The following is a 9,194-nucleotide window of genomic DNA, read 5'->3' as shown; positions in this document are numbered from 1 at the left end:
TGGTTGGTGAGGTCTAGAAAGACCCAGCGGCAGCGAGAGGCGGCGGCAGTCCGAGAGGTGTACCTGTGCAGCTGCAGCGGGGAGAGAAGGCAAAAAAGAAGTAGAAAGAAATCAAAAGGTGACGTTACAGCCAAGAGGGTGAGTGATTGGTGAGTAGTTTTTCTCTTTTCTTTTTTCTCTTCTATATCAGTGAGTAACTTTTAACCTTGTTGTTGCCAATTTAAGTGTATCTAAGGGTTAAGTCATGGCAGGAGAGCTCGGTCGGGTGTTATGCTCCTCCTGTACCATGTGGGAACTCAGGGACGACTCCAGTGTCCCTGACGACTATATCTGCAGAAAGTGTATCCACCTCAAGCTCCTGACGGTCTGCGTTGCGGAATTGGAGCTGAGGGTGGATTCACTCTGGAGCATCCACGATGCTGAGAATGACGTGAGTATCACATGTAGCGAGTTGGTCTTACCGCAGGAGAAGGGTCCACAGCCAGCTAGGGAATGGAAGACCAGCAGGAAGAGTAGTGCAAGGAAGGTAGTGCAGGAGTCCCCTGTGGTCATCCCCCTGCAAAACAGATACACTGCTTTGGGTACTGTTGAGGGGGATGACTCATCAGGGGAGGGCAGCAGCAGCCTAGTTCATGGCACCGTGGCTGGCTCTGTTGCACAGGAGGGCAGGAAAAAGAGTGGGAGAGCGATAGTGATAGGGGATTCGATGGTGAGAGGAATAGATAAGCGTTTCTGCAGCCGCAACCGAGACTCCAGGATGGTATGTTGCCTCCCTGGTGCAAGGATCAAGGATGTCTCGGAGCGGGTGCAGGACATTCTAAAAAGGGAGGGAGATCAGCCAGTTGTCGTGGTGCACATTGGTACCAACGACATAGGTAAAAAAAGGGATGAGGTCCTACAAAACGAATTTAAGGAGCTAGGAGCTAAATTAAAAAGAAGGACCTCAAAAGTAGTAATCTCGGGATTGCTAACAGTGCCACGGGATAGTCAGAGTAGGAATCGCAGGATAGCGCAGATGAATACGTGGCTTGAGCAGTGGTGCAGCAGGGAGGGATTCAAATTCCTGGGGCATTGGAACCGGTTCTGGGGGAGGTGGGACCAGTACAAACCGGACGGTCTGCACCTGGGCAGGACCGGAACCAATGTCCTAGGGCGAGTGTTTGCTAGTGCTGTTGGGGAGGATTTAAACTAATATGGCAGGGGGATGGGAAACAATGCAGGGATACAGAGGGAAACAAAAAGGAGGCAACAGCAAAAGACAGAAAGGTGATGAGGAAAAGCGGAGGGCAGAGAAACCCAAGGCAAAGAACAAAAAGGGCCACTGTACAGCAAAATTCTAAAAGGACAAAGGGTGTTAAAAAAACAAGCCTGAATGTTTTGTGTCTGAATGCAAGGAGTATCCGCAATAAGGTGGATGAATTAACTGTGCAAATAGATGTTAACAAATATGATGTGATTGGGATTATGGAGACGTGGCTCCAGTATGATCAGGGCTGGGAACTCAACATCCAAGGGTATTAAACATTCAGGAAAGATAGAATAAAAGGAAAAGGAGGTGGGGTAGCATTGCTGGTTAAGGAGGAAATTAAGGCAATAGTTTGGAAGGACATTAGCTTGGATGATGTGGAATCTATATGGGTAGAGGTGCAGAATACCAAAGAGCAAAAAACGTTAGTGGGAGTTGTGTACAGACCTCCAAACGGTAATAGTGATGTTGGGGAGGGCATCAAACATGAAATTAGGGGTGCGTGCAATAAAGGTACAGCAGTTATAATGGGTGACTTTAATATGCACATAGATTGGGTTAACCAAAACGGAAGCAATACGGTGGAGGAGGATTTCCTGGAGTGCATAAGGGATGGTTTTTTAGACCAATATGTCGAGGAACCAACTAGGGGGGAGGCCATCTTAGACTGGGTGTTGTGAAATGAGAGAGGATTAATTAGCAATCTCGTTGTGCGAGACCCCTTGGGGAAGAGTGACCATAATATGGTGGAATTGTGCATTAGGATGGAGAATGAAACAGTTAATTCAGAGACCATGGTCCAGAACTTAAAGAAGGGTAACTTTGAACGTATGAGGCGTGAATTGGCTAGGATAGATTGGCGAATGATACTGAAGGGGTTGACTGTGGATGGGCAATGGCAGACATTTAGAGACTGCATGGATGAACTACAACAATTGTACAAGCCTGTCTGGCGTAAAAATAAAAAAGGGAAGGCGCCTCAACCGTGGCTATCAAGGGAAATCAGGGATAGTATTAAAGCCAAGGAAGTGGCATACAAATTGGCCAGAAATAGCAGCGAACCTGGGGACTGGGAGATATTTAGAACTCAGCAGAGGAGGACAAAGGGTTTGATTAGGGCAGGGAAAATGGAGTACGAGAAGAAGCTTGCAGGGAACATTAAGACGGATTGCAAAAGTTGCTATAGATATGTAATGAGAAAAAGGTTAGTAAAGACAAATGTAGGTCCCCTGCAGTCTAATCAGGGGAAGTCATAACGGGGAACAAAGAAATGGCAGAACAATTGAACAAGTACTTTGGTTTGGTATTCACTGAGGAGGACACAAACAACCTTCCGGATATAAAAGGGGTCGGAGGGTCTAGTAAGGAGGGGGAACTGAGGGAAATCCTTATTAGTCGGGAAATTGTGTTGGGGAAATTGATGGGATTGAAGGCCGATAAATCCCCAGGGCCTGATGGACTGCATCCCAGAGTACTTAAGGAGGTGGCCTTGGAAATAGTGGATGCATTAACAGTCATTTTCCAATATTCCATTGACTCTGGATCAGTTCCTATCGAGTGGAGGGTAGCCAATGCAACCCCACTTTTTAAAAAAGGAGGGAGAGATAACAGGGAATTATAGACCGGTCAGCCTGACATCGGTAGTGGGTAAAATGATGGAATCAATTATTAAGGATGTCATAGCAGAGCATTTGGAAAGAGGTGATATGATAGGTCCAAGTCAGCATGGATTTGTGAAAGGGTAATCATGCTTGACAAATCTTCTGGAATTTTTTGAGGATGTTTCCAGTAGAATGGACAAGGGAGAACCAGTTGAAGTGGTATATTTGGACTTTCAGAAGGCTTTCGACAAGGTCCCACACAAGAGATTAATGTGCAACGTTAAAGCACATGGGATTGGGGGTAGTGTGCTGACATGAATTGAGAACTGGTTGTCAGACAGGAAGCAAAGAGTCGGAGTAAATGGGGACTTTTCAGAATGGCAGGCAGTGACTAGTGGGGTACCGCAAGGTTCTGTGCTGGGCCCCCAGCTGTTTACACTGTATATTAATGATTTAGACGAGGGGATTAAATGTAGTATCTCCAAATTTGCGGATGACACTAAGTTGGGTGTCAGTGTGAACTGCGAGGAGGATGCTATGAGGCTGCAGAGCGACTTGGATAGGTTAGGTGAGTGGGCAAATGCATGGCAGAAGAAGTATAATATGGATAAATGTGAGGTTATCCACTTTGGTGGTAAAAACAGAGAGACAGACTATTATCTGAATGGCGACAGATTAGGAAAAGGGGAGGTGCAACGACACCTGGCTGCCATGGTACATCAGTCATTGAAGGTTGGCATGCAGGTACAGCAGGCGGTTAAGAAAGCAAATGGCATGTTGGCCATCATAGCGAGGGGATTTGAGTATAGGGGCAGGGAGGTGTTACTACAGTTGTACAGGGCCCTGGTGAGGCCACACCTGGAGTATTGTGTACAATTTTGGTCTCCTAACCTGCGGAAGGACATTCGTGCTATTGAGGGAGTGCAGCGAAGGATCACCAGACTGATTCCCGGGACGGCGGGACTGACCGATCAAGAAAGACTGGATCAACTGGGTTTGTATTCACAGGAGTTCAGAAGAATGAGAGGGGACCTCATAGAAACGTTTAAAATTCTGACGGGGTTAGACAGGTTAGATGCAAGAAGAATGTTCCCAATGTTTGGGAAATCCAGAACCAGGGGACACAGTCTAAGGATAAGGGGTAAGCCATTTAGGACCGAGATGAGGAGGAATTTCTTCACCCAGAGAGTGGGGAATCTGTGCAATTCTCTACCACAGAAAGTTGTTGAGGCCAATTCACTAAATATATTCAAAAAGGAGTTAGATGAAGTCCTTTATACTAGTGGAATCAAGGGGTATGTTGAGAAAGCAGGAATGGGGTACTGAAGGTGCATGTTCAGCCATGAACTCATTGAATGGTGGTGCAGGCTAGAAGGTCTGAATGGCCTACTCCTGCACCTATTTTCTATGTTTCTATGTTTCTAAATACAGTGGAGGAGGATTTCCTGGAGTGTATTAGGAATGGTTTTCTTGACCAATATGTCGAGGAACCAACTAGACTGCTGGCTATCCTAGACTCGGTGATGTGGAATGAGAAAGGACTAATCGCAATCTTGTTGTGCGAGGCCTCTTGGGGAAGAGTGACCACAATATGGTACAATTCTTTATTAAGATGGAGAGTGGCACAGTTAATTCAGAGACGAGAATCCTGAACTTGAGGAAAGGTAACTTAAATTGTATGAGATGTGAATTGGCTAGAATAGACTGGCAAATGAGACTTAAAGGGTTGACGGTGGATAGGCAATGGCAAACATTTAAAGATCATATGGATGAACTTCAACAATTGTACATCCCTGTCTGGAGAAAAAAAAATGAAACGGGGAATGTGGCTCAACCGTGGCTCAGAAGGGAAATTAGGGATAGTGTTAATTCCAAGGAGAGGCATATAAATTGGCCAGAAAAAACAGCAAACCTGAGGACTGGGAGAAATTTAAAAATCAGTCGAGGAGGACAAAGGGTTTAATTAGGAGCGTAAAAATAGAGTATAAGAGGAAGCTTGCAGGGAACATAAAAACTGACTGCAAAAGCTTCTGTAGATATGTGAAGAGAAAAAGATTAGTGAAGACAAACGTAGGTCACTTGCAGTCAGAATCAGGTGACTTTATAATGGGGAACAAAGAAATGGCAGACCAATTGAACAAATACTTTATTTCTGTTTTCACGAAGGAAGATACATATAACCTTCCGGAAATACTTGGAAACCGAGGGTCTAGCGAGAAGTAGGAACTGAAGGAAATCTTTATTAGTCAGGAAATTGTGTTAAGCAAATTGATGGGATTGAAGGCCAATAAATCCACAGCGCCTGATAGTCTTCATCCCAGAGTATTTAAGGAAGTAGCCCTAGAAATAGTGGATGCATTGGTGATCATTTTCCAACAGTCTATCGACTCTGGATCAGTTCCTATGGACTGGAGGGGAACTAATGTAACAACACTTTTTAAAAAAGGAGGGAGAGAGAAAATGTATAATTATAGACCGATTAGCCTGACATCAGTAGTGGGGAAAATGCTGGAATCAATTATTAAAAATGAAATAGCAGCACATTTGGAAAGCAGTGACAAGATCTGTCCAAGTCAGCAAGGATTTATGAAAGGGAAATCATGCTTGACAATTGTTCGAGAATTATTTTAGGATGCAACTAGCAGAGTGGACAAGGGAAAACCAGTGGATGTAATGTGTTTGTACATTCAAAAGGCTTTTGACAAGGTCCCACACGAGAGATTAGTTCGCAAAATTAAAGCATATGGTATTGGTGGTAATGTATTGATGTGGGTAGAGAACTGGTTGGCAGACAGGTAGCAGGGAGCAGGGATAAATGGGTCCTTCTCAGTATCGCAGGCAGTGACTAGTGGGATGCCACTGGACTCAGTGTTGGGACCCCAGCTATTTACAATATACATCAACGATTTAGATGGAATCAACGGAATTGATTGTAATATCTCCAAGTTTGCAGGTGACTCTAAGCTGGGTGGCGGTGTGAGCTGTGAGGAGGATGCTAATAGGCTGTAGGGTGACTTGCACAGGTTCGGTAAGTGGGCAAATACATGGCAGATGCAGTATAGTGTAGATAAATGTGAGGTTATCCACTTTGGTGGCAAAAACGTGAAGGCAGAATATTATCTGAATGGTGACAGATTAGGAAAAGGGGAGGTGCAACGTGACCTGATTGTCATGGTACATCAATCATTGAAAGTTGGCATGCAGGTACAGAAGGCGGTGAAGAAGGCACATGGCATGTTGGCCTTCATAGCTGGGGAATTTGAGTATTGGAGCAGGTAGGTCTTACTGCAGATTTAAAGGGCCTTGATGAGGCGTCACCTGGAATATTGTGTAGCAGTTTTGGTCTCCTAATCTGAGGAAGGATGTTCTTGCTATTGAGGGAGTGCGGCGAAGGTTCACCAGACTTATTCACGGGATGGCAGGACTGACATATGAGGAGAGACTGGATCGACTGGGCTTGTATTCACTGGAGTCTAGAAGAATGAGAGCGGATGTCATAGAAACATATAAAATTCTGATGGTACCAGGCAGGTTAGAGTCAGGAAGAATGTTCCCGATGTTTGGGGAAGTCCAGAACCAGGGGTCAGAGTCTAAGGGATAAGGGGGAAGCCATTTAGGACCGAGATGTGGAGAAACGTCTTCACTCAGAGAGTTGTTAACCTGTGGAATTCTTTGCCACAGAGAGTTGTTGATGCCAGTTCGTTAGATATATTCAAGAGGGAGTTAGATGTGGCGCTTAAGGCTAAAGGGATCAAGAGGTATGAATAGAAAGCAGGAAAGGGGTACTGAGCTGAATGATCAGCCATGATCTTATTGAATGGTGGTGCAAGCTCGAAGGGCCGAATGGCCTTCTCCTGCACCTATTTTCTACGTTTCTATGTTTCTATGTCCTGCTACTGCTTTTTTAATAATGGACGCCAACATTTTCCCAAGCACAGACGTTAGGCTAACTGGTCTATAGTTTCCTGCTTTTTGTCTTGCTCCTTTTTTAAATAGGGGCATTACATTTGCAGTTTTCCAATCTGCTGGGTCCTCCCCAGAATCCAGGCAGTGCATGTCCACAGATCCCTGAAAGTAGCAGGCCAGGTCGATAAGGTGGTTAAGAAGGAATATGGAATGCTTGCCTTTATTATCCGAGGAATAGAATACAAGAGATGTGGTTGGTGGGGCAGGTTTGGCCACTGCTGGAGTACTGCGTGCAGTACTGGTCGCCATATTACAGGAAGGACATTATTGCACTGAAGAGGGTACAGAGGAGATTTACGAGTCTGTTGCCCGGAGTGGAGAATCTTAGCCATGAGGACAGATTGGATAGGCTGGGTTTGTTTTCCATGGAACAGAGCCTGAGGGGAGACTTCATTGAGGTGTATAAAGTTATGAGGGGCCTAGATATAGTGGATAGAAAGGGCCTATTTCTCTTAGCAGAGGGGTCATCAACAAGGAGGCATAAATTTAAAGTAATTGGTAGAAAGTTTAGAGGGGAAATTTCTTCAAGCAGAGGGTTGTGGGGGTCTGGAACTCACTGCATGAAAGGGTGGTAGAGGCAGAAACCCTCACCACATTTTAAAAGTGCTTGGATGTGCACCTGAAGTGCCATAACCTGCAGGGTTATGGAACTAGAGCTGGAAAGTGGGATTAGGCTGGAAAGCCTCTTGTTGGCCGACGCGGACACGATGGGCCGAAATGGCCTCCTGCCGTGCTGTAAACTTCTATGATTCTATGATCTCCTTTACAAAGAGTTGAGGTGCGTGTGAGGTGACTTGGGCACATCTTTCCTCACGTGACAACATTTCAAAGGCAACTCAACAACTGTAAAGCACTTTGGGGCATCATGAGTTCAGGACAGACGCTGCAGAAATGCAAGTCCTTCTTTGCAAAAGTTCGATGCAAATTCAAAATTCGCGGCAAAATGAGGGCTCGTCCGGGATTTGAACCCGTGACCTCTCGCATATTTCAAATAACAACCCCGAAGCGAGAATCATACCTCTAGACCAACAAGCCAACTATGTAGTTTATTTGGAGATAAGGTGTAACCATTATTAAGCATTTTTAGTTTGTTGCTATTCCTGATTGGAGGAGCACATGAGACGGAATCAGTGACTTTGACTTTTTGACATGTCTTCTGAAGCGCCACACGGTCCCACTCCTGCAGTCAATGAGCTGTCGGGACGTTAATGTATCCATCATCATCATCATCATAGGCGGTCCCTCGAAATGAGGATGACTTGCTTCCACGCCAAAAAAGGATGAGTTCATGGTAGTGTTGTGTTACTCCTCCCTGTGCGATTCCCAAGTTTGGCCAGGGTCCGTACAGCCTGACCTGACGGCCTCTGCGTTTCACTCAACAAGTGAGACACCATAAGTAAAGAATAATCGCGAGTTGACAGACAACCAAAAAGTGGGAAGCTATTCTGATCCCGGCAGGAACTTCTATATTTCTGAAAATGTCCCACCAAGGTGGAATTGTGATCTCTAGAATCTTTCTCCCTATCTCAATTGTTTTCTGTTCTCGAGAATCGAAATGTTTTTTTGAGATTACTGCAGCTGCTAGCAGAGCAGTAAGTTGTTCGGGTAGTGGGGGAATTTCATCGCCAAATGTACAACATAATCCTGCAGGTTTGTGATGTTTTCTCTCACAGTGAGGTGAACAGTGGAGGGTTCAGGAATGGGGAAAATCCGTTCCTGGGACACTTGAACTTCTGCCTCGGGTTTAAAGCAAAAACTGCTGTCACTGACCGGACACCAGAAGTGTCCATGTTGGTAGTGGGGCGCACTGGTGGTGACACAATATGTCCCACCCCCGATGTATGCTCCCTGTGGAGGGACATGGTTTTGTGCCATTACCTCCATGGTACAGTTGATAGACTGTGCACCAGCAGCTTTAAACCCACACTGTGGTTTAGAATAGGTGTTCAAGTGCTGGGGACACAGTATTATGTGTGCACCCGGAGAGGTCAGTACCCGTCACAGCGTGTTCCCACTTTATGACATAGGGTGGGACTGCTGTGAAATGAACATGTGCAGCTCCTTGAATGACTCCAATGTTCTCCACCCTGTATACAGTGTGGGAAGGGCTGTCCCACCCATGACCGACATCCTTAGTACTGTCCCCATGATGGTGTGATTAGAACATCGCGATCGACTGGGACAGGGTAAGTTTCAGAAGCTAGGCCGAGCTGGCACGGGCTTAATGAGTTACTGTACGGGTGGAGGGCTGCGAGGTTGTTGTTACTGATCCAGTAGGGGACTAAACCTTGTTTTAAATCCTCCAGGTTGTTGCGGCCCTCGCCCAACAACCATGCCCCGTACAGCACACACACCTCGTTCTGTGCAACCTGGTCAGAAGC

Source organism: Pristiophorus japonicus, unplaced genomic scaffold, assembly GCF_044704955.1.
Source record: "Pristiophorus japonicus isolate sPriJap1 unplaced genomic scaffold, sPriJap1.hap1 HAP1_SCAFFOLD_112, whole genome shotgun sequence".
Classification (NCBI taxonomy): domain Eukaryota; kingdom Metazoa; phylum Chordata; class Chondrichthyes; family Pristiophoridae; genus Pristiophorus; species Pristiophorus japonicus.
The sequence above is the reverse complement of the archived record's forward strand: the minus strand, read 5'-3'. Positions refer to the sequence as shown.